The sequence below is a fragment of the Mercenaria mercenaria genome, chromosome 9, assembly GCF_021730395.1.
Source record: "Mercenaria mercenaria strain notata chromosome 9, MADL_Memer_1, whole genome shotgun sequence".
Classification (NCBI taxonomy): Eukaryota; Metazoa; Mollusca; class Bivalvia; order Venerida; family Veneridae; genus Mercenaria; species Mercenaria mercenaria.
In genome coordinates, this window is record NC_069369.1 from 2,861,565 (window position 1) to 2,885,930 (window position 24,366).

The 24,366-nt window shown below is 35.1% G+C and overlaps 1 protein-coding gene across 10 annotated transcripts in view; it reads left to right on the top strand.

Annotated features, from left to right (window-relative positions):
* LOC123546371 (leucine zipper putative tumor suppressor 2 homolog) overlaps positions 1 to 24,366 on the top strand; it is an 83,981-nt gene that overhangs the window by 13,002 nt on the left and 46,613 nt on the right. For 2 of the 10 annotated variants that reach the window (XM_045332577.2, XM_045332580.2), the window contains exon 1: positions 23,955 to 24,127. The exons of 3 other annotated variants lie outside the window; for them this stretch is intronic. The gene's annotated coding sequence lies outside the window, so the exon portion shown is untranslated. Of the gene's footprint in view, positions 1 to 7,271; positions 7,292 to 7,412; positions 7,570 to 9,065; positions 9,239 to 15,314; positions 15,536 to 23,954; positions 24,142 to 24,366 lie in introns of those variants that run through there. 5 more of the 10 variants (XM_045332585.2, XM_045332579.2, XM_045332581.2 and 2 more) reach the window with 5 other exon arrangements.

Consider the following 24,366-nt stretch of genomic DNA (forward strand, 5'->3'; position numbering starts at 1 on the left):
GATCTTCATGAAAATTGGTCAGAATGTTCACCTTGATGATATCTAGGTCAAGTTCGAAACTGGGTCACGTGCCACAAAAACTAGGTCAGTAGGTCTAAAAATAGAAAAACCTTGTGACCTCTCTAGAGGCCATATATTTCACAAGATCTTCATGAAAATTGGTCAGAACGTTCATCTTGATGATATCTAGGTCAAGTTCGAAACTGGGTTACGTGCGGTCAAAAACTAGGTCAGTAGGTTTAAAAATAGAAAAACCTTGTGACCTCTCTAGAGGCCATATATTTCATGAGATCTTCATGAAAATTGGTCAGAATGTTCACCTTGATGATATCTAGGTCAAGTTCGAAACTGGATCACGTGCCTTCAAAAACTAGGTCAGTAGGTCAAATAATAGAAGAACCTTGTGACCTCTCTAAAGGCCACATTTTTCATGGAATCTGTATGAAAGTTGGTCTGAATGTTCATCTTGATGATATCTAGGTCAAGTTCGAAAGTGGGTCACGTGCGGTCAGAAACTAGGTCAGTAGGTCTAAAAATAGAAAAACCTTGTGACCTCTCTAGAGGCCATATATTTCATGAGATCTTCATGAAAATTGGTCAGAATGTTCACCTTGATGATATCTAGGTCAGGTTCGAAAGTGGGTCACGTGCCATCAAAAACTAGGTCAGTAGGTCAAATAATAGAAAAACCTTGTGACCTCTCTAAAGGCCATATTTTTCATGGGATCTGTATGAAAGTTGGTCTGAATGTTCATCTTGATGATATCTAGATCAAGTTTGAAACAGGGTCATGTGCGGTCAAAAACTAGGTCAGTAGGTCTAAAAATAGAAAAACCTTGTGACCTCTCTAGAGGCCATACTTATGAATGGATCTCCATAAAAATTGGTCAGAATGTTCACCTTGATGATATCTAGGTTAAGTTTGAAACTGGGTCACGTGCCTTAAAAAACTAGATCAGTAGGTCAAATAATAAAAAAACCTTTTGACCTCTCTAGAGGCCATACTTTTCACGGGATCTGTATGAAAGTTGGTCTGAATGTTCATCTTGATGATATCTAGGTCATGTTTGAAACTGGGTCAACTGCGGTCAAAAACTAGGTCAGTAGGTCTAAAATTATTAAAATCTTTTGACCTCTCTAGAGGCCATATTTTTCAATGGATCTTCATGAAAATTGATCTGAATTTTCACCTTGATGATATCTAGGTCAATTTTGAAACTGGGTCACTTGTGGTCAAAACTAGGCCAGTAGGTATAAAAATACAATAACCTTGTGACCTCTCTAGAGGCCATTTTTTTCATGAGATCTTCATGAAAATTAGTGAGAATGTTCACCTTGATGATATCTAGGTAAAATTCAAAACAGGGTCACGTTTGAAACTGGGTCACGTGCCTTAAAAAACTAGGTCAATAGGTCAAATAATAGAAAAACCTTGTGACCTCTCTAGAGACCATATTTTTCAATGGATCTTCTTGAAAATTGGTCAGAATTCTTATCTTGATAATATCTAGGTCAAGTTCAAAACTGGGTCACATGAGCTCAAAAACTAGGTCACTATGTCAAATAATAGAAAAAAACGACGTCATACTCAAAACTGGGTCATGTGGGAAGAGGTGAGCAATTCAGGACCATCATGGTCCTCTTGTTTATTTAGATATTCTGACATGTTAAGGTTTTGGGTTTTTGTACTCTATCTCTTTTAATCCTGAATGGATTAAATTCAATCTAACCTGTGTTAGTTGTTCAACCCATATCCTTTCCGCAGCTGTAACATGATAAAATGTATTAGCGTCTGATGGCCCTTTCATGCTCCCGTAGAATCAACATTTATTACACGAAATTCATTTTGAAAATATTTCTGAAATGTCTTGGTCTGCAGCTCTCAAATACTGAAATATCTTACATCCGAGGCATATACTGACACTTTCGGACAACATCAAAAAGGACCCTTGCTCCGTTATGGACCCCTGTGGGATTTGTGTTTATTACGAGTTCAAATGTGTTTTCGTAAATGAATAGCTGACATAGTGGATCAGTCTTAATTTATTGTTCTCATTCTTCCAGCAAAGAAGATACAAAACAATATTCCTTTTTGATTCTTAAATTTCTTCTGGTAGACAGAAAAAAAGATGACTTTCAGAAAGATGGATGATCTACTACAGTCAGCTTTTCTCATAGAACACAATTCTGTTTTGTCATCAGTCTCTGAACTCCCTCAAGTGAAATAATTGGGACTTTCTGCTCGTCTTAGTCCTCATAAAAAACAGTATTGTCAGCACTTCATGTGTTTAGGACTATAAATGTTCTGTGAATGTCATTCTTTATGTAAGGAAGCTTTTAGAACCTAAATAACTTGGAGAAAAAGCTTGAGGCTCTCTACTATGCCCCAACGATAACTTGATATTTACAAACATGACTATAAATAGATTATAATGGAACATAGGGAATTCAACATTTTCCTAACATGTTACAATCTAAATATTTCCAGGTTTTATACCAATTACGAATTAGCTCAGTGGTAAAGCATACAGTCCAAGTTCAACAGATCTTTTGCCATGTGGGTTCGAAACTCGGCATCGACATTTAATTTTTCTTTTAATTTTTATTTCACTTAAATTGCATAAAAATCAAGATTCCTTCATGAGCTCCGTGACAACACAACAGAGAGGTATCTAAAGGCGATATGGCAGATCAGAATAGTTTATTACATAACAAAGATGATATTGATTAAATGCATGCACTTAGCCATGCAAATAATGAACATACTAGTGTGTTATATAAAGACATATATACAAATACAAGTATGCCCACGAGCAGAATGTCGAGCCTAACAGCATCTTTGACCTCTAAGTGTGACCTTGACCTTGGACCTAGGGACCTGCTTCTTATGCATGACTACCCAGGTGCCCGCTCGTGATGAAATAGTGCACGGAGGGGCACCTGGGGTCTTCCTCCACCATTAAAGCTGGAAAGTCGCCAGATGACCTAAAATTGTGTCGGTGCGACGTTAAACCCAACAAAATAAATAAATAAATAAATCTTATGCATGACACTCCGTCTTATAATGGTGAACATTCATGCCAAGTTACATCAAAATCCTACCATCCATGAAGGAGAAATGCTCCGGACAAACTTCAATTTGACCTTTGACATAGGAACATGGGGTTTGTGCATGACACGCCTTCTCATTGAGTTAAACATTAATGCGAAATATAAACAAGATTGCTCCATGCATGTCAAAGTTATGGTCCGGACAAAATCGGACGGACGCACGCACGCACATACACCGAAAGTGGCGACTATATCGATCTCACCGCAAGCGTGCTCGACAACAAACCATCAAAGAAAGAAACAAAAATACGGAAGCAAAAATGAAAACGAATAGGGAAAACAAAAAAAAATATGAAAAAAAACAACCCTTGTGAGGATTTGAACCCACAAAACGATCTGCTTACACCCAATTATTGTCTGCATTTTAGCCTACTGAGCTATGTTGCCATATACTTAGTGGATATTTGAAATGAAAGAAATACTAATATTTGCTTGTCAAGTAATGTGCAAGCATTATGAATGGTTATTTCATCAGTTATCATGAGTTAGACTCGTCCTCGCGTTTCGGCGGGAATCACGTTATCATTGGGGATTAGTACCAGTGTTTTGTATTGATTAGGTTTCTGATGACACTTTACTGTAGAGGATTAAAACAGACTCTTTCACATACTGTGAAAAGGGCTACTCGTGGATTACCTTATAATATATCTGATATGTGATTGACAAGACATGTAACTCTAGTGATGAATGATGCCAGTTTCTTTAAATTTTAGATCACTGTCGACTGTATTTAAAGATTTGTGCTTGTTTGTATATACTGCGAAAGGTATATATGATTTTAAGTACATGCTTGATGTCATGGGGGTAAAATATGATGCCATGTTATTACATTAGTGTACTAACAGTTTGATGTTGACATAATGTTTCAACATATAAAAGATGTTGGTTGAATTAACTTGTCTTTAATAGGTAAAGGAAGAAGAAATTTTGATGTTCAAGCATAAGCATAAAAGCAAACATGGAATAAAGGAATTTTATAGTTGTGTCTTTCCATGTTGAAATTATTAAACATGTGTAAATTAATGATCAAAATTATGCTCTGGAGAGAAAAGACACTTCTGCTGCTTGTGCAAACACAATGTATCCATCTTTTTATCTACCTGTGTATGCACAAAAAATGCATTTGCGAGTTACATCTTCTGGGGGCAAGAGCATTTTGTTTAGGGCTGTCATTGATTGGGTCTTAGGCGTATCGACGATACCGATATATCAGAAGACAAATATCAACGATACATCGATATATTGATTATTAAGTTAGATTAACGACCTATTTGTTCATATGCATACAATATACCTTCCTGTAAATGCTATTTTAAGTTTTATTGCCTACTTTCCATATTTCTGTTTGATTGTGTTGTATTTGTATTTATGAAATAAAAGAAATACATAAAAATTAATAACCTCTTTCATTTTTATTTTGCCTTCACTCCTTTTTTGCATTTATCCAAATTTACAACTTTTTGAACTTTAGTTGTTTTTTAGGGTCTGAGTGTTTATTTGGGTAGTTTTTTTCTCTCTGTAAATTATCGATTTTTGAAAATGGGAATCGATTATCGATCGACAAAAAAATATCGTTGATACATCGATATCGTTTCTATCGATGACAGCCCTAATTTTGTTAGCTCATGATACTGAAGTTACCAGCAGTGATTTCTCTGTTACTTATGTATACATAATTATTTACCTCATTTGTTGTCAATTACCCCTGCAATATTTCTCACTATGTCATGTGCAATACATCTTCATTGTTTTGAAGCATCATTGTGTTATTCTGTCTTTGCATCTGTTGCTCTTTGGATGGGATTTTCTGTTTATACTTTCAAACAGGAGAGCATGAAAGACAAATTGAACAATAACAAACAGGATATTACTTGTTAAACAAACAAGAGTTATTCTGTTTAATCATGTAATTTCTCTATCTTTTTAGTATGGAGATTAACTGGGAGTTCCTTTCTCGCTTTTACAGCCTCCTGGGATACTTCTATTCTCCCCTTAATTACACTTAGTATATTCATAGCCATTTTACTTTCTGTTTTATTTTCTGTGTTTAGCTTGTAAATGTTCAAAAAATTGTGAACATCTGCAGAATTGCTGTAAAATCATTTAATTTCGTGGGCATGAAATTTCGTGGTTTTGGTCAAAATGGCAATTTCGTGGGGATATGTATTCTTGGATTTCAACTTTGATCTTAAAAACTTGTTTGTTGGGATTAAATTTCATGGATTGACTCAAACACGAAATCCACAAAAATTAGTTCCCCACAAATATTTATGATTTCACAGTATTTACATGATTGTATGAGATGAATTCTTAAATATTTTAGATTGAATCACAAAATAGAGATTAACAAAAAAATAACCTGTTTACAGTACCATAGGTACAGGCATGAAATGATTTACTCACTTTCAACTCAGTTAGTAAGGGAATAGTCATTTCCTACCACATGCAACAACTGTGAGAAAGAATCAGGAATTGACTATAAATTTCAGCAAGAACTTCATGTAAGACTACAGAAAATTTTAGTTTAGTCCCTATGCTTGTATTCCCTTGAAATTTTTGCATTAAATGTTCCTTGGAATTTCTGGCAATATCAAACAGTTTATTTCAGCTGGGTAAAATGATTTGTTCACAATTATACTTTCCAGTTCATAATCATACAGTCTTCTGTTTCTCATCCTATTTCTCCACTTTAAACTGATTCAGATTATGATAAAAGTGGAAACGAACTTGTATGGAGTCTTCTTTCTGTTATTCCATTTGAACTGATATTTTTCAAAATGAAAAAATGTGATTTACCAATTGGAATTGTTGTTTATTTTGCTATAGGTAAAGGCAGATGGCAGAATATAAACAGAAAAACAAGAGCCTGATGATACAGCCTCTAGAAGGATAAGAGACTTGTACTCTAGCCAACATTTTTGTTATAGAGCTATAAATTATTCTGCTGGTTTTTTTGAAGTTCTAATCATTGCAATGAAATTTTATTACAAAAACAGAGTCAGTAGAGGTGACTTCAGTTCAGTTCTCTAGAGCTCTGGATGATTGAAGTTAATGGGCTTAGTAACAAGAACTGAAAAACCATGAACTAACTCAAGGTAGATGATGCTATATGCCATAAATTGCTAGGGTGCACTTTTGAACATTTCTAATAGTCAAAGATTTCAGACTGAAGTCCGGGAATATAGACCAGAGTCCAAGGTAATCTAGTTTAGTTCGATGACCAGTCTCAAATCTCTAGTTCCTGAATGGTTGATTCTGAGCTTGCTTTTGAAGCTGACCATTGGTAAGGCAGCATTTTGAGTCTCGTTATCAGATTCTTGGTTTTTAAAACGGATGATATTGGAACAGTGACAAACCTTGTTTTTGACTGAAATTCAATTAGTAAGACTTAACAGTATAAAAAAGAAAATTTGGCCGGCCGCTTGATACCTATATGTTCTACTGAAATGTTGAACACTCATTATGGCACAAAGTGATGAAGTAAATTGAAAATACAACTTGTGTACCATACCTTCCAATTTTTTTTTTTAATTTAGCCTCAAACCTTTCATGAAAATGATAAGTAAGCATTAATCAAATTCGTACAGTAAACTTTAAAAAATTTAATTGAAACTCTGGAAAAGTGGTTAATTGGTTATGGAGAATGTTAGTCTATCATACAATACTTAGATAATTCAAACAACAAAAAACACTCAAGGATTATAACTGCATTTAATGAAAATTACAAAGTAGCAGTATTTATTATTTAATGAACCACTTAGGGAGGTCAATTTTTTTTCTTTCTTTTGCTCATGCAATCTATAGCCCATAATGTAGTTGTGCTGTTCGTAGATTCATATAATAAGAATATTTTGTTGCTTAGTTAATATAAAAATTGCTGACAGATCTGTGAATAAACATTTCCTGGTATATTTCTGGTGTTAATGGGGAAAGTTCATTGATATTGGGATTTATGTTTCATTGTTTTTCTTGTGTTGAAAGTGTTGATTTCCTGATTCAATGCCAAGTTATGGAACCTGAGAATAAACATATGCCTGTTCAATAGATAGAAATACCTTATCAGCCAAATACAAGTTAATTATACTTTCTCCAGTGGTAATTACTGAATGATCCCATGCTGATTTATTTGTTAAGTCCTGTAGATCTTTTTTCTTGGAAATGTTTCTGGTGGAATTAGCAGGTAGGGCTTATCATGTAAAAACTTTTTTATGTTTTGAATAAATGTTTCCTGGGGTGTTTTTACAACATTCTGTTCTTGATTTGCAGATTTCTTGATTAAAACATTGTGGCTTTTCATGTTTCAGCCATGTTTTCGCTTTTATTTCGCTGTGGTGCTTTCGTTTCTCTGTATAAATTACCAATGCTAAGTTTGACCTCATGAAGTGGACTTAATTCTCAAAGGATATAGGTGGAATATTTTTCGTTAAACAAATGGATTGTACATAAGATAGTAATTAGGTAAGGTTTCTAAGTTCAGGGAGGATTCTCCTCTTCATTCCATCTTGTTGCTATTATAGTGGATTTTCACAGAACATACTGTATTTTCAGACATATTAACTTTCCCCTAGTTTGCAAGCAACCAACTATATATTTTATTTAAATCTATTTTTTTTTTTTGTTCTATTTTTCAATTTTTATCAGCAAAATTTTGTCTTATCTGAATTCTTGTGTTCTAAAAAACAATGGATACATGAATATTGATAGTGGACCATGCTAAAATCATCTAAAATAAGTTGAAGTATTTATTGGTTGGATTGCTGTTGTAACTCTATGAAAAACTTGTTTTTGTCCAGTTTCTCACATGAACTGGTGTTACATGTAATATCAATGAGTGTTGGAATGATAAGTTTTAACATGTTGCCCATAAATTTTTAAAAAATCAGATAATGCAAATAACAGATGCTGAATGTGCTAGCTTTCTTATAACCAGACTTTCAATTTGGCACTAATAACACGCATTATATATAGATTTATTTTTCCTTTATCTTCAAAATATAATTATAGTTTTGTGTTTAGAAAGTCAGATTTTCGTAAGGGATAAAACTAATTACTTAATTTTCACAAAAAAAAAAGAAACAGATACTTTTTTTCTGTTTTTATTGGTGACTGTATAAGTCCTTAAAGTAAGAATCCAATGATGATTGCAAAATCAAGGGGTACTTAAAAAGGGCCTAGAAATTGTTTATTTTAGAATTGAAGTATCAGTTTAGCATTTCATTGCCTAACTTATATGTAAAGTATGTTGGTTTTTAATGATACAATAATAACATTGTCTGTCAATTCCTTATAGCTTTTTACAATTTGTCTGTTTTTCCAAATCTCTCAATTATATCTTTAAAATGATTCTGAATCATTCTGGATTCCCATGAAATTTAAGCATTATGAGCAGGTGTAACTAGACTGCAAGAGCACTAGCTGGAAGTCGAGCAAATGACTCTATATTCTTTTTTATTTTTTTAGAGAGGACAGTTTTAGGGTTTGTTCCATCAAGGTCTGTCAGGTTTACAGCAGGTATCCTAACTCTCTAACCCACAGTCAGTGTTGAAGATATATCAATCAAAACTGAAACGTTGTTTGTTGCTGTATATTTGGACAACCAAAGTGACGTGCTTCACAAAAAGGAGAAAATACTTTGTTTACAGTGCAATGTTCCAATGATATGATTATTTTCCTTATTTGCTGAAATGATCTGTCTCTGAAGAGAGTTGTTTGAAGTGGGTAAAGATTGCCCAGTGTTTACCCAAATTTATCCCAAGTGTATACTCTTTCAAATTTTATCATGCTATTTAAGAAAGAAGAAATGTGGGCGTGCTTTAATCATTACAGAGAATTTATCATAAATTATAAAATGTGCACAACATTGAAATAGGAAACATTGCAAACTGTACTTTAATCGAAAGATTTACAACCAAAAAAGGTGTATTTTGTAAACAAATTCAGGACTGAAAAGAAATGTGTTAAAGAATGCTATGAAAACTTCTCTGGCCTGGTTTTCACATTTAAAAACATGTGAATACTGGGTCTTTTTCTGAATATAGGATGGTTTATGAATGCAGTGCATTGTAATCATTTATTGCAGTAAAATTATTGCAGGAAAGTGTGACTGAGGGATAACATAGACACACAGGTTAGAACCTTTAATTGAATAATTCACAATTGATTTGTATTTATTTTGTCATTTTTAGCTGGACTATTCGAAGAATAGTGGAGCTATCCTGCTCGCCCCGTCGTCAGCGTAAGCATGAGCGTGAGTGTCACACAAATGTTAAAGTTTGCATACCACCCCAAATATTTTCAAAATCCATTGAGATATTGCTTTGATATTTTGCATACTTGTTTACCATCATGACCCCAGTGTGTAAAAAGGAGGAGGCAAGTCTGTCGAGCATTTTGACTGCATTTAATAATGGCCCCTTTTCGACTTAGAATATGCTTATTGTAATGTTAAAGTTTTACTCATAGCTTATATTATACTATCAAGCACTGAGAATAGTCGAGCGCTGTGTCAACTGACAGCTCTTGTTCAGACCTACAGTAACTCCATTTCCTGAAAGATTTATATATAATGGGTAAAATGAACTTTTTAGCAGTACTATTTTCAGATTGAAAATGCAAACTTAGAACAAGAACATTCAAAGGCATGGACAACTTCAGTGAAATTTCTTAAGCAAGCCCAAAAATGTTTTACTTAGGTTGAAGAAGATAACACAAAGTCTGTAGGAGTTTAAAAATTCTCAACAACAACAAAAATATGTGCTTTTACTGTGGCTTGCAAATGTAATAATTTTCTTGAAATTTGATGGAGCAGAGAACAAAAAAATGAATCTGAGGACAGTGATGCGTACTGAGTGCTTCTGTGCTTAGAAATAACAAAAACAGAATCTGAGGACAGTGATGCGTACTCTGTGCTTCTGCGCTTAGAAATAACCAAAACAGAATCTGAGGACAGTAGCGTACTCTGTGCTTCTGCGCTTAGAAATAACAAAAACAGAATCTAAGGATAGTGGCGTACTCTGCTTCTGCGCTTAGAAATAACAAAAACAGAATCTGAAGACAGTGGCGTACTCTGTGCTTCTGCGCTTAGAAATAACAAAAACAGAATCTGAGGACAGTGGCATACTCTGTGCTTCTGTGCCTAGAAATAACAAAAACAGAATCTGAGTACAGTGGCATACTCTGTGCTTCTGCGCCTAGAAATAACAAAAACAGAATCTGAGGACAGTAGCGTACTCTGTGCTTCTGCACTTAGAAATAACAAAAACAGAATCTGAGGACAGTGATGCATACTCTGTGCTTCTGTGCTTAGAAATAACAAAAACAGAATCTGAGGACAGTGGCATACTCTGTGCTTCTGCACTTAGAAATAACAAAATCAGAATCTGAGGACAGTGATGCATACTCTGTGCTTCTGTGCTTAGAAATAACGAAAACAGAATCTGAGGACAGTTGCGTACTCTGTGCTTCTGCACTTATAAATAACAAAAACAGAATCTGAGGACAGTGATGCGTACTCTGTGCTTCTGTGCTTAGAATAACGAAAACAGAATCTGAGGACAGTTGCGTACTCTGTGCTTCTGCACTTATAAATAACAAAAACAGAATCTGAGGTCAATGATGCATACTCTGTGCTTCTGCGCTTAGAAATAACAAAAACAGAATCTGAGGACAGTGATGCGTACTCTGTGCTTCTGCGCTTAGAAATAACAAAAACAGAATCTGAGGACAGTGATGCGTACTCTGTGCTTCTGTGCTTAGAAAAACAAAAACAGAATCTGAGGACAGTGGCATACTCTGTGCTTCTGCACTAAGAAATAACAAAAACAGAATCTGAGGACAGTGATGCATACTCTGTGCTTCTGCACTTATAAATAACAAAAACAGAATCTGAGGACAGTGATGCGTACTCTGTGCTTCTGCGCTTAGAAATAACAAAAACAGAATCTGAGGACAGTGATGCATACTCTGTGCTTCTGCACTAAGAAATAACAAAAACAGAATCTGAGGACAGTGATGCGTACTCTGTGCTTCTGTGCTTAGAAAAACAAAAACAGAATCTGAGGACAGTGGCATACTCTGTGCTTCTGCACTAAGAAATAACAAAAACAGAATGTAAGGATAGTGGCATACTCTGCTTCTGTGCTTAGAAATAACAAAAACAGAATCTGAAGACAGTGGCGTACTCTGTGCTTCTGCGCTTAGAAATAACAAAAACAGAATCTGAGGACAGTGGCATACTCTGTGCTTCTGCGCTTAGAAATAACAAAAACAGAATCTGAGGACAGTGACATACTCTGTGCTTCTGCACTTAGAAATAACAAAAACAGAATCTGAGGACAGTAGCGTACTCTGTGCTTCTGCACTTAGAAATAACAAAAACAGAATCTGAGGACAGTAGCGTACTCTATGCTTCTGGGCTTAGAAATAACAAAAACAGAATCTGAGGTCAATGATGCATACTCTGTGCTTCTGGGCTTAGAAATAACAAAAACAGAATCTGAAGACAGTGGCGTACTCTGTGCTTCTGCGCTTAGAAATAACAAAAACAGAATCTGAGGACAGTGATGCGTACTCGGTGCTTCTGCGCTTAGAAATAACAAAAAAATGAATCTGAGGACAGTGATGCATACTCTGTTTGTTTGTTTGTTTGTTTTGGGTTTAACGCCGTTTTTCAACAGTATTTCAGTCATGTAACGGCGGGCAGTTAACCTAACCAGTCTTCCTGGATTCTGTACCAGTACAAACCTGTTCTCCGCAAGTAACTGCCAACTTCCCCACATGAATCAGAGGTGGAGGACTAATGATTTCAGACACAATGTCGTTTATCAAATAGTCACGGAGAACATACACCCCGCCCGAGGATCGAACTCACGACCCCGCGATCCGTAGACCAACGCTCTTACCTACTGAGCTAAGCGGGCGGGTTGATGCATACTCTGTGCTTCTGCACTTAGAAATAACAAAAACAGAATCTGAGGACAGTGATGCATACTCTGTGCTTCTGCACTTAGAAATAACAAAAACAGAATCTGAGGACAGTGATGCATACTCTGTGCTTCTGCACTTAGAAATAACAAAAACAGAATCTGAGGACAGTGATGCGTACTCTGTGCTTCTGCGCTTAGAAATAACAAAAACAGAATCTGAGGACAGTGATGCGTACTCGGTGCTTCTGCGCTTAGAAATAACAAAAAAATGAATCTGAGGACAGTGATGCATACTCTGTGCTTCTGCGCTTAGAAATAACAAAAACAGAATCTGAGGACAGTGATGCATACTCTGTGCTTCTGCACTTAGAAATAACAAAAACAGAATCTGAGGACAGTGATGCATACTCTGTGCTTCTGCACTTAGAAATAACAAAAACAGAATCTGAGGACAGTGATGCATACTCTGTGCTTCTGCACTTAGAAATAACAAAAACAGAATCTGAAGACAGTGGCATACTCTGTGCTTCTGCGCTTAGAAATAACAAAAACAGAATTTGAGGACAGTGGCATACTCTGTGCTTCTGCGCTTAGAAATAACAAAAACAGAATCTGAGGACAGTAGCGTACTCTGTGCTTCTGGGCTTAGAAATAACAAATACAGAATCTGAAGACAGTGGCGTACTCTGTGCTTCTGCGCTTAGAAATAACAAAAACAGAATCTGAGGACAGTGATGCGTACTCTGTGCTTCTGCGCTTAGAAATAACAAAAAAAATGAATCTGAGGACAGTGATGCGTACTCTGTGCTTCAGCGCTTAGAAATAATAAAAACAGAATCTGAGGACAGTGATGCATACTCTGTGCTTCTGCACTTAGAAATAACAAAAACAGAATCTAAGGACAGTGGCGTACTCTGCTTCTGCGCTAATAAATAACAAAAACAGAATCTGAAGACAGTGGCATACTCTGTGCTTCTGCGCTTAGAAATAACAGAAACAGAATCTGAGGACAGTGGCATACTCTGTGCTTCTGCGCTTAGAAATAACAAAAACAGAATCTGAGGACAGTAGCGTACTCTGTGCTTCTGCGCTTAGAAATAACAAAATCAGAATCTGAGGTCAATGATGCATACTCTGTGCTTCTGTGCTTAGAAATAACAAAAACAGAATCTGAGGACAGTGGGGCATACTCTGTGCTTCTGTGCTTAGAAATAACAAAAACAGAATCTGAAGACAGTGGCATACTCTGTGCTTCTGCACTTAGAAATAACAAAAACAGAATCTGAGGACAGTGATGCGTACTCTGTGCTTCTGGGCTTAGAAATAACAAAAACTGAATCTGAGGACACTGTTGCTTACTCTGTGCTTCTGGGCTTAGAAATAACAAAAGCAGTATCTGAAGACAGTGGCATACTCTGCTTCTGGGCTTAGAAATAACAAAAACAGAATCTGAGGAAACTGTTGCTTACTCTGTGCTTCTGGGCTTAGAAATAACAAAAGCAGTATCTGAAGACAGTGGTGTACTCTGTGCTTCTGCGCTTAGAAATAACAAAAACAGAATCTGAGGACAGTGATGCATACTCTGTGCTTCTGTGCTTAGAAATAACAAAAACAGAATCTGAGGACAGTGGCATACTCTGTGCTTCTGCGCTTAGAAATAACAAACACAGAATCTGAGGACAGTGGCGTACTCTGTGCTTCTGCGCTTAGAAATAACAAACACAGAATCTGAGGACAGTGGCGTTCTCGGTGCTTCTGCGCTTAGAAATAACAAACACAGAATCTGAGGACAGTGATGCGTACTCTGTGCTTCTGCACTTAGAAATAACAAAAGCAGAATCTGAGGACAGTGATGCGTACTCTGTGCTTCTGCACTTATAAATAACAAAAACAGAATCTGAGGACAGTGATGCGTACTCTGTGCTTCTGCGCTTAGAAATAACAAAAACAGAATCTGAGGACAGTGATGCGTACTCTGTGCTTCTGCGCTTAGAAATAACAAACACAGAATCTGAGGACAGTGATGCGTACTCTGTGCTTCTGCACTTAGAAATAACAAAAACAGAATCTGAGGACAGTGATGCGTACTCTGTGCTTCTGCACTTAGAAATAACAAATGCAGAATCTGAGGACAGTGATGCGTACTCTGTGCTTCTGTGCTTAGAAATAACAAAAACAGAATCTGAGGACAGTAGCGTACTCTGTGCTTCTGCGCTTAGAAATAACAAAAACAAAATCTGAGGACAGTGACGAGTTCTCCATGCCTCTGCACTAAGAAACAACAGAGATGTACTCCATGCTCGCACTGTTAGAAATAAATGTCTTTTATCAGAGTTCCAGGAACCTGGTTGACATTTCAAGAAATCATTTTATTTGCATGTCACAGTAGAATGAATAACAATTTGTTTGCGTGCATTTCATGCTTTATTCAAATTTTTCTTGGCAATATCCTAGATGAAATGTCAAATGGGAAAAATCAGAGAGATGCTAAATGTGTTTTCCAAGCAATTTCATAATGGCAGACAGAGAGATACATCACAGAAAGATGGTGATTCTTGGCCAATTGTAACAATTTGGAATTCCGAGAAGCCTTCAATTAAGATTGATATGACTTCAGGGAACAAAATCCATTATTACATACAATCATAACTGAGAGTCTAATTCTGGGTTTGTGGTGGTATATTAATGGAGCTGGTCTGAAATATAAAAAATGAGAATTTTAGGCCAACTGTCATAATTGGCAACTGTTGTTTAAATTATTTGCAGTGAAGCAGGAATATTTTTGCTCCCCGGTAAAATTATGGCAATCTATGACATTGTGATCGAAATGGATAAAGGCATATGAATTTGCTTGTCCGTCTGTATGTCTAAAAAATCTTGTTTCTATCTCTATTTGCTTTAAAACTTTAGGTATAAAAACGCTTTATCTAGTTTGTAGTATGGTGACATGATTAATACTGCATGCTCACATGCTGATTCTGAAATAATTTTGAACATGTCAGCATTTAACCCTGAATGACACTGTCTCCTGAAGGTATGAAGGACAAGGAGAGGTGTTGTGTAGGCAATATGTAAAACAATCTTCCCCAGCAATGGTTCATATAATTGTATTTGTCACCTTAAGTCTCTCTTATGTGAAATGAAAAATTATCTCAATGATTTCAATGAAGGAATGTGTGATCTTTGAAGCATAGAGAGATGAAATTAACACAGATTCATCATTGTGATATGAGAGAAGAACATTATAACACACTGATACATTTTGACAGGTAGTTTTAGGCTGCCGGATTTTTTATTACTTCTGTATAGATAAATTGTTTAGTTCGTAATAGTTCGTGACATGTATGGTGAATAAGTAAAACAGAGATTTGAGCTTCTGGTACCAGGGGGGATTGGGCAACCAGCTGCATGTACTAATAGGGCCCTCTGGTATATACCAGAGAATTATAATGATAGAGCAGGAGCATGTGTGGAATTTTATTGGACTTTTCTGTTGTTTGGTAAAGTATAATTTTTTTCTTTTGACTGGTTTTTATAAAAAGATGGGATACAAAGGATGAAAGTGTTGTGCGGAAACTTGAGAATTCAAAACTTTTTGGCTTGTTTTATAAAGCCAGCTGGCATGTTTATACTTAGGACAGTGGTGTTTATCAAAATCAAACTAATGGTATTAGCAATTAGGAGTGACCTGTCGCTTTTATTTTTAGATTTGGATTTTCCAGATTTTTCCATTTATTAAATAAGGGTTTGAAAGATATTTGACGTTTTAAAAACTATAAATATATTTTAAATTATGTACAGATTAAAATTGCATCGGTAGCTCAGTTGGTACAATTGAGGAATCTTGTTAGTGATTTAACTTTTGCGATTAGGAGGCTGTGAGTTCGAATCCCACACAGGACGATTTGTTTTATGATTGGATTTGTTTTATTTACATTTTTCATGTTTTTTTTATTTCATTTTATTTCATCATTTCATTTTTAATTTCATTCGTACAATTTCAATAAATTCAATACATTTCAAACACACGCGTCCAATGGAGCATCTTCACACTCGCTGGCGGTGTTAGTTTCTTCCGAATCAGTGTCATCAGCTAATTGAAATGACCAAATTTTCAAGTGCTGTATCAACCATGTTTAATAATTCACAATCAAGAAGATATTTGAAAATCTATGTTATATGCGAAAATAGCAAAGAATACAAGTAATGCGACTCAAATACATGTTTAACATTATCATCATTTTAAAGTGTATGTTAGCAAAATATTACTTGAAAAAAAAATAAAATGAAAAGAATATATTGATCTCCGTTGGAATTCGAACTCACAAAAGTTAGGTTCTACAGCCGTCACGCTTACCACTGCACCACTGCGTCTAATTGGCGAAGAAGGCAGTCATTTAAATATTTATTATAAAAATAAGTTATAAAAAGGTAGGGTACCCCTTTACTGAAGTGGTTTATTCCAGTAACCTTTCAAATCTATTAATAAAAGCGACAGGTCACTCCTAAATGCTAGTAAGTTTGCTTCAGGGAAAATGTTTTGTGGTTATAACTGCAGTCTTAAATTTAACTTTAGAATAGAATGTATCTGTTATATACATTGATTCTCTGGTGCAAACAGTTCCAAACTGTTTCTCTTCAGTGCAATTACAGAATTTTCAATGTCACAGACACTTGGGGGTCAGCCCACACTCCAGCCTCCTCAGCCCCTGCAAACTGTCAGCTGATTTCTTTCAGATTTTTAGAACATTCTGAGCACAGGTCTGGATTCTGTTACAGTTTCAACATATTTAAAATTTCCCATTTTCTATCCATACAGTAAAAAATAAAGATTGCTTACTAACACAATTTCTTTATGCAAGGGATATAGTTCGGTTTTGAGGTCAGCAATATTTTTGTACTTTTAATAATAGAACAGTCCGTTGTACAGGTAATGTTATTCAGAACGATAGTGCTTCTTACCTAAATAAGACAAAGTAAATCATGTTGATTTCCCTAATCAGAAGACGAGTCTATAAATTGAACCCTCAAACGTCAAAATCAAACTATATACAAGGATTGATGGGAGCTTTGTGTTGTGCAGTCAGATTTACATATAAAGCTGCAAATGACAGAAACTGTACGATTTATGATTATAAGAGGATGTACAGTGTCATCTTCATTGACCCCATTTACAGATCGAACCCACGACCTCCGGTATCAGAGCATTCAAACATGAAGGGTCAGTAAGGACAATAAGTTGGACACATAGTACAGTAACTGTGAAATCAGCTAACCCTTTATGCTGGACAAGATTGATTCTACCTTTGCGACCAGTGCAGATCATGATCAGCCTGCGGGCATCCATGCAGTCTGATAATGACCTGCACTGTTCGCCATTCATTCAGTATCTTTTTGTATGCATCCCTTTTAACAGTTAATGGTACTGTCCAAGCTGAAAGACAGACAAGTTCTTTAGAAATTTAGGAGGATCAGGGTTAAGTTTCATGTGCATTACATGTATGGCATTTTGTCTGCGTTAGAGAGATAAAACTTTAATCAGCTCACTATCCATCCCAATCTATACAAATTGTTGCAATTTTCATTCATTTATTCCAAATTTAGAATGTTCAATTAACTACCGGAAAAGTCTTGTTAACATGCCTGATAAAGTTTCGTGATGACCTGATTGAACTGAAGTTAGCTCAGTTGGTTTTCCATCTCACCTGATCTTGGCCTACTCTAATTTGTCTGTCTGTGTGCAAATATATCTTGCATTATTCAACATTTTATAGCTTTGTTGCAAAGTTTATGCAGTTAATTTCTTCATTTATTGTAGCTGTAGACATTAATTATAAGTAGGTGAAATTCATGTAAGTAATTTGTCATGAAAGATTGCAAATTTGAAAATACATTTTCTTCGGCTGCATTGCAAACCAGACTTATAAAATGACTCCTTAATTTGGTAAAAGATCACCAATAAACAAAGACAAGCCCTTACTCTCTCCACCCACACCCCATCTCTCACACGTTCCATCCCACATCTCACCCAACCATCTTCCAATGTGGACAGTACCATTAACTGTTTAAGGGGTGCTTACCAAAAAGATGCTGACTGAATAGTGAAAAGTGCAGATCATGATCAGATTGCACAGATGCGCAGGCGGATCATGATCTACACTGGTCACAAAGGTAGAATCAATCCGTCCAACAATTGGTAAGGGTTAATTTTGCAAGCAAGAAATTTTGACTATTCACCAGAATGGCTATTTCACTTGGTCATGAATTCATGTATTTCACATTTTACAGACATGTATTTGTTTGTCAGGCTTTAACCCTTACCTTGCTAAATTTCTAAAATGAACTTGCCCTTCTTTAATTTGGACAGTACCATTAAATGTTAAAAGGGGTGCTTACCAAAAAGATACTGACTGAATGGCAAACTGCAGATTTTGATCAGACTGCATGGATGTGCAATCTACAAAAATACAGTATGCATTACCACGGCGGAGGGACTGTTACACGAGACTCGGTTGTGGAAGATATCATGTTACAGATTTAGGATGCTACTGTTACAGTATTCCTGGATAACGTTACAACATTCGGAGGATAATAATCGCTGTCGGTGTTTTGTTTGCCAAAGAAATAGTAAAGATGTATCTCTTTTTTGCAAAAGTATAAATTGTTTTTCTAGATCAATTGTATGTGAGTCTGTTGAGACATGGTTTAACACGTGAAATACAGTATATTGATGTCTATCAAATGTTTAATGACAAAATCCGAAATTTTGATAGAAAACTATCTAAAAGAAGTTGATTAAAATATGTTTCAACCATATTTTATGCTCATTTGCATCGATAAAGACCCTCTTTAGGCATACAGTTATAATACGAGGTAGAAAAATCAATGTGGGTCTAATTTTTCGTGGTTTTATAGAATGTTACAGTTGTGGGGTGCTTCTTCTGGATGTGTTACAGATTTAGGATGATACTTTTTGGAATACATTTTGACAAAATACAATACCAGGATAGCAAATAAAATTTAGATATCATGAATTATGCGGGATTTTTTGTAAGATGTAACAAATATATTATACAAAGTGCATTTTTTTTTCTAATTTCGAAATTCTAAATCTGATTCAACAGCTATATATAATAAAATGATATATAAACATTTTCAATGGAAAGCTAGTGTTCTATATCTAATGTATATGATACCACTTTCATAAGCTGTTCTTTCATAAATAGTACCCGTTTATGCTACATGTATTAAGCTAGCAAACGATGTGTCCTAGCTTCAGAAGAGCTTGGCAATGCGTGTCTTTATCAACGATTTCAATTACTAATAAGCTTAAAAGGAAATATCCTGTCGGAATCGGTAATGGAGAACTTAAGAAAATTATTGGCTTTTCTCACGACAACTCGCATATGTGCAATAAACTTTATTTCAAATAATAAAAGATTCTTTTTTTATTAAACATGTATACGTGTTTACTGTTAGAACAACTATCGAATCATAGTCTGCTTGCAGGCGTGTAGCTGCCTACAAGCAGATATGCATCTGCGCAATGAAGATTTGGTAAGCATGCACAATCAAATAGGCTGATCTGAAGCATTGAATCTGTTTGGTCACAGTTAGGAGCCTATATCATTTAACAGAGGATTTTATACGCAGTTCATAGTTAAAATGTATAATGTTTTAGGATTTTCATCTAAAAATATATGCGTCTTTGTCTTTGTGTGTCAAGGGCTTTTCAGGACTGTGCACCATTAGAAGGCATGTCTCAGGACTGTAGGCATTGCGTAAACGCGAGCACGAGCACATTAATTTCGGGTTGTTCAAAAATTAGGAGTTACCTTATAAACATAGTAAGTCACCCTCTTTTTAGATTTGAACAAAAGTAATTAATCTATGTGAATATAAATAAATACACACTTAAAACATTTTTTCGATTTCGCTCCATGATATCTTTGGTGATTTATTTAGAGGTTATGAAAAACATTTTGCAACCGATGTATTTAGAGACTGTTCAAACAATTGGTCAATTTGCAAAGAAAAGGGATGGGAGATTTGCTCTGCATAACTTGTATCATCAACTGTTCATCATATGTGATTCTTGACATATCACAACCGATATCTTCTCCCGTTAGGTGGACTTTCCTGTTTTTAAATGTTGTTACAGCAACACCACTCTAGTACATGTCTGACTGCCTCAAATGACAAAATAAATGTTGTTTAGCAGTATTTACATCTAACAACAGAATCCTGAAGAAGGAAACAGTATCATCGTAAATCTGTAACACATTCAGAAGCAGCACCCCACAACTGTAGCATATCCTGCTAAACTTCAATATTCTATAAAACCACAAAATATTAGACCAGCAGTAATTTTTCTACCTTGTATTATAAGTCCATGCCTGAAGGGGGTTTTAATCAATGCAGATTTGCATGAAATAGGTTGGAATATCTTTTAATCAATTTCTTTTAGATATTTTTCTATTAAAATTTCGAATTTTGTCATAAAACGCTTGATTGACATCAACGCAGGTTAAGCCATGTCTCAACAGACGTGCATATCACTGATCTAGAAAAACAATTTTTATTTTTGGAAAAAGAGATACATCTTTACCACATCTTTGGCAAACAAAATACCGACAGCTATTATTATCCTCCGAATGCTATCCAGGAATACTGTAACAGAAGCATCCTAAATCTGTAACATGATATCCTCCACAACTGAGTCTCGTGTAACAGTTCCTCCCCCGTGATTACAAAGAGAAAGTTTTTAAGTTCATATATGTCAAAGAAACCATAAAATCATGCATTTCTTGCTACTGGTTCATTCATGAATGGATGGACACTATGATATGTGTGCTAGTGCTGTAAGTGACATGATAATGTGTGCTAGTGCTGTAAGTGACATTATAATGTCTGCTAGTGCTGTGAGTGACATTATAATGTGTGCTAGTGCTGTAAGTGACATGATAATGTGTGCTAGTGCTGTAAGTGACATTATAATGTCTGTTAGTGCTGTCATAATGTCACCTGGTGCTGTAAGTGACATTAAATTGGGTGCTAGTGCTGTGAGTGACATTATAATGTGTGCTAGTGCTGTGAGTGACATTATAATGTCTGCTAGTGCTGTGAGTGACATTATAATGTGTGCTTAGAGTGCTTATAAGTGACATTATAATGTCTGCTAGTGCTGTGAGGGACATTATAATGTGTGCTTAGAGTGCTATAAGTGACATTATAATGTGTGCTAGTGCTGTGAGTGACAATATAATGTGTGCTAGTGCTGTAAGTGACATTATAATGTCTGCTAGTGCTGTGAGTGACATTATAATGTCTGCTAGTGCTGTGACATTATAATGTGTGGAATCATACTGTAAGTGCTCTGTTCTAGTAAGTCTTGGTAAATTAAGAAGCAGTTTACCAGCAGTCCAGCTTTTAAATCAGGGTCAAAGGCAACGTGGAAACAACCATCAGTAGTCCAACTTCAAACTGGATTCAAACCTCTACAAACCTCTTAAGCTTTTAGTCAATAAACTTTGTCAAATTGATGTATAATTTTTGTTTTCAATGTAATATGTTAAGAAAGATGCTAAAGTACTAATGGCTGGTTCAAACGTGATTTCTTCTATTACTGTTTGAGACTGACAATTTGATTCTTGGTGACACCAAATTGTCTTTATATACAGACAAAATTGACCAGTATAAAACTAACCTACAATAATATTATCAAATTACAGAAACCCGGGCTTTTGTTACTTCAGTCAACATTTGCTTGTGGTCAACATTTTGTCAGCTACATAAAAGTTTGTATTTAAATTGAAGTACAAAATTAAGGGTAGTGATGTCAAATAATGTTAATACTAACTTTTCTCAAACTGTTTTAGTAGTATTTGACCAGCTCCCCTGCAGAGAGGGATTAAAGGTTTGCAGATGAAATGTTATTAGAGCAAATGTGTTCCTTTGAGGGAGAAAGTTAATCACAGGGTTCTTTAATTCACTGCTGTCAAATTTAATCACCTATTTTATCAAAAGTGGACTGCAGTATAAAACCTTCTGTCAAAATTAGTTGCTCTATATAATTGCTTCATAGGTCTAGCTGTCTTGTGGTGAAAATGTCAGAATGTTTTGAAATACATTTTTGTACAAAAGTATAAAATTTTGGCAGGGAAGATAATTTGAAATAAAAAAGGGACATAATTATTTTTGTTGTGGCATCATACAGTCTGTCAATATTTTAATAACTCAGGACCTAAAGTCAGAAAATATAATAGGTAGAGATTTTAGACTTTCCATTCAAAAAACTGGAAGATACCTATTGTCTTTTAGGGTCAGAGGTCAAGGTCATAAAGACTTAACTTAATTCTCCTGCTTCTGGACCCTAACTCAGAAAGTATTATTAATTATGGCATAGAGACTTAAGTACCACAAGAGCTCAAGGGGATCGGTATTGTTCTTGTGGTCAGTGAGTAGAACCTTTATAAGTCTGTGCCTTTATACCTTCAGATTTAGTAATTATGTTTCTTAGGATTCTTGAATAGAGGATTATTGTATTACGCGACATTACAGGCCATGCCAGACAGTTTGCAGTAAAATGGATTAGAAATAATAGGGTGTCATATGTCACAAGTACTTGATACAGTTTGTATTTTGTAAACATTTGTGTAAATTAAGCTGTATAAGTAATTGACCACATGTATAAGTAATTGACCACATGTATAAGTAATTGACCACATGTATAAGTAATTGAACACATGAATAAGTAATTGAACACATGAATAAGTAATTGAACACATGTATAAGTAATTGACCACATGTATAAGTAATTGAACACATGTATAAGTAATTGAACACATGAATAAGTAATTGAACACATGAATAAGTAATTGAACAAATGAATAAGTAATTGAACACATGTATAAGTAATTGACCACATGTATAAGTAATTGAACACATGTATAAGTAATTGACCACATGTATAAGTAATTGACCACATGTATAAGTAATTGACCACATAAATTACTTAAGATAATCTATGCAAATAAATGCAATTTTTCAATTATCAAATATCAAAAACCAAAATCATATGTCAAGTATATATTTATTGACAAGATAAATGTTTATATCATGTATCATATAGATAAGGGAAATTGAAAAAGAAAGATATAGAGGCATGGTAAACATTGGTACTCAAAAATATACTGCGCTGTGCGAGTCAACAAGCTTGAAGCAAGGCTAAAAACTTACTGTACATCCTGAATCCCCAATTAAGCCCCCTTAGGGGACATTGCATTTTGCAAATAGAGCATGTATTTAGGAGGCTGCAGTTCCGCATTGCCCGTCCATCCCCTTCCCCCACCCCCCGCAAAAAGAAAGAAAAATGTTGAATGTTCCATACCAAAACAAAAACAAGCAAGACAAGAATTCCACCAACAGTTCTTTAGAAAATGATGACATTGTAGAGATTTAGGTCTCTGTGTATATCTTACTTTTTAAAATTTTTTATTAAAAAGCGGTTTAGTTTAGTCATACTGTTGTCTGAATCAGTTATAATAGAGAAGAAAAATAAAAATAGAAAAAGCTGACAACGAAATTGACATGACTAATAATTATTCTCTATACAATATTTTTGTTGTAAGGCAGTTTGACTCTTTCTATACAATCTGTTATCTGTAGGAGTGCATTATCATGAAAAGATCATTTATTTATTTTTTACGCTATATATTATCTGACTTGGGTGGAAATACCCAGATATTAATCATGATGACACAGAAATAGTGGCTGGATTACCGCATGAAGGAGAATTTGAGAAGGTATACCGAGACAACACTGAGATCAGCTTTATAATGAGCCTCAAGTTATTTGAAAATATATTTCAAAATTTAATTCAGTGCCGTCCTCCGATTTCTGAAGTAAATCATATTGAGTATAATATACATTACAACAGCTGATTGTGTTAGCTGATTTTCATTTACTCAGTAATGTGTTTTATAAAATGAAAGAACAAAGGGCTGATAATTATGTGGTAATGGTGGACGTTTCAAAACTTCAGTCTTTTACGAAATAAAAAAATGCATATTAGTGTAATGTATTGACTTCAGGTACGGTACAACAGGTAAATTTTGTAAGTTTCATTGTGTAATGACATTTTCTGACAATTTTCAAGATTAGTGTTAAAAAGTAATTGATGTCAACCCTATATAAATACAATAAAATGAGTGTTTTTAAAAACGCAGTTACATACTTGAAAACCGGGGAAAAAAATCATTTTTATTGTTTTGTTTGCTGTTCTTAAATGTAAAATATTGAATATCTATGTGCGGTAACGTTTGTCCCTATT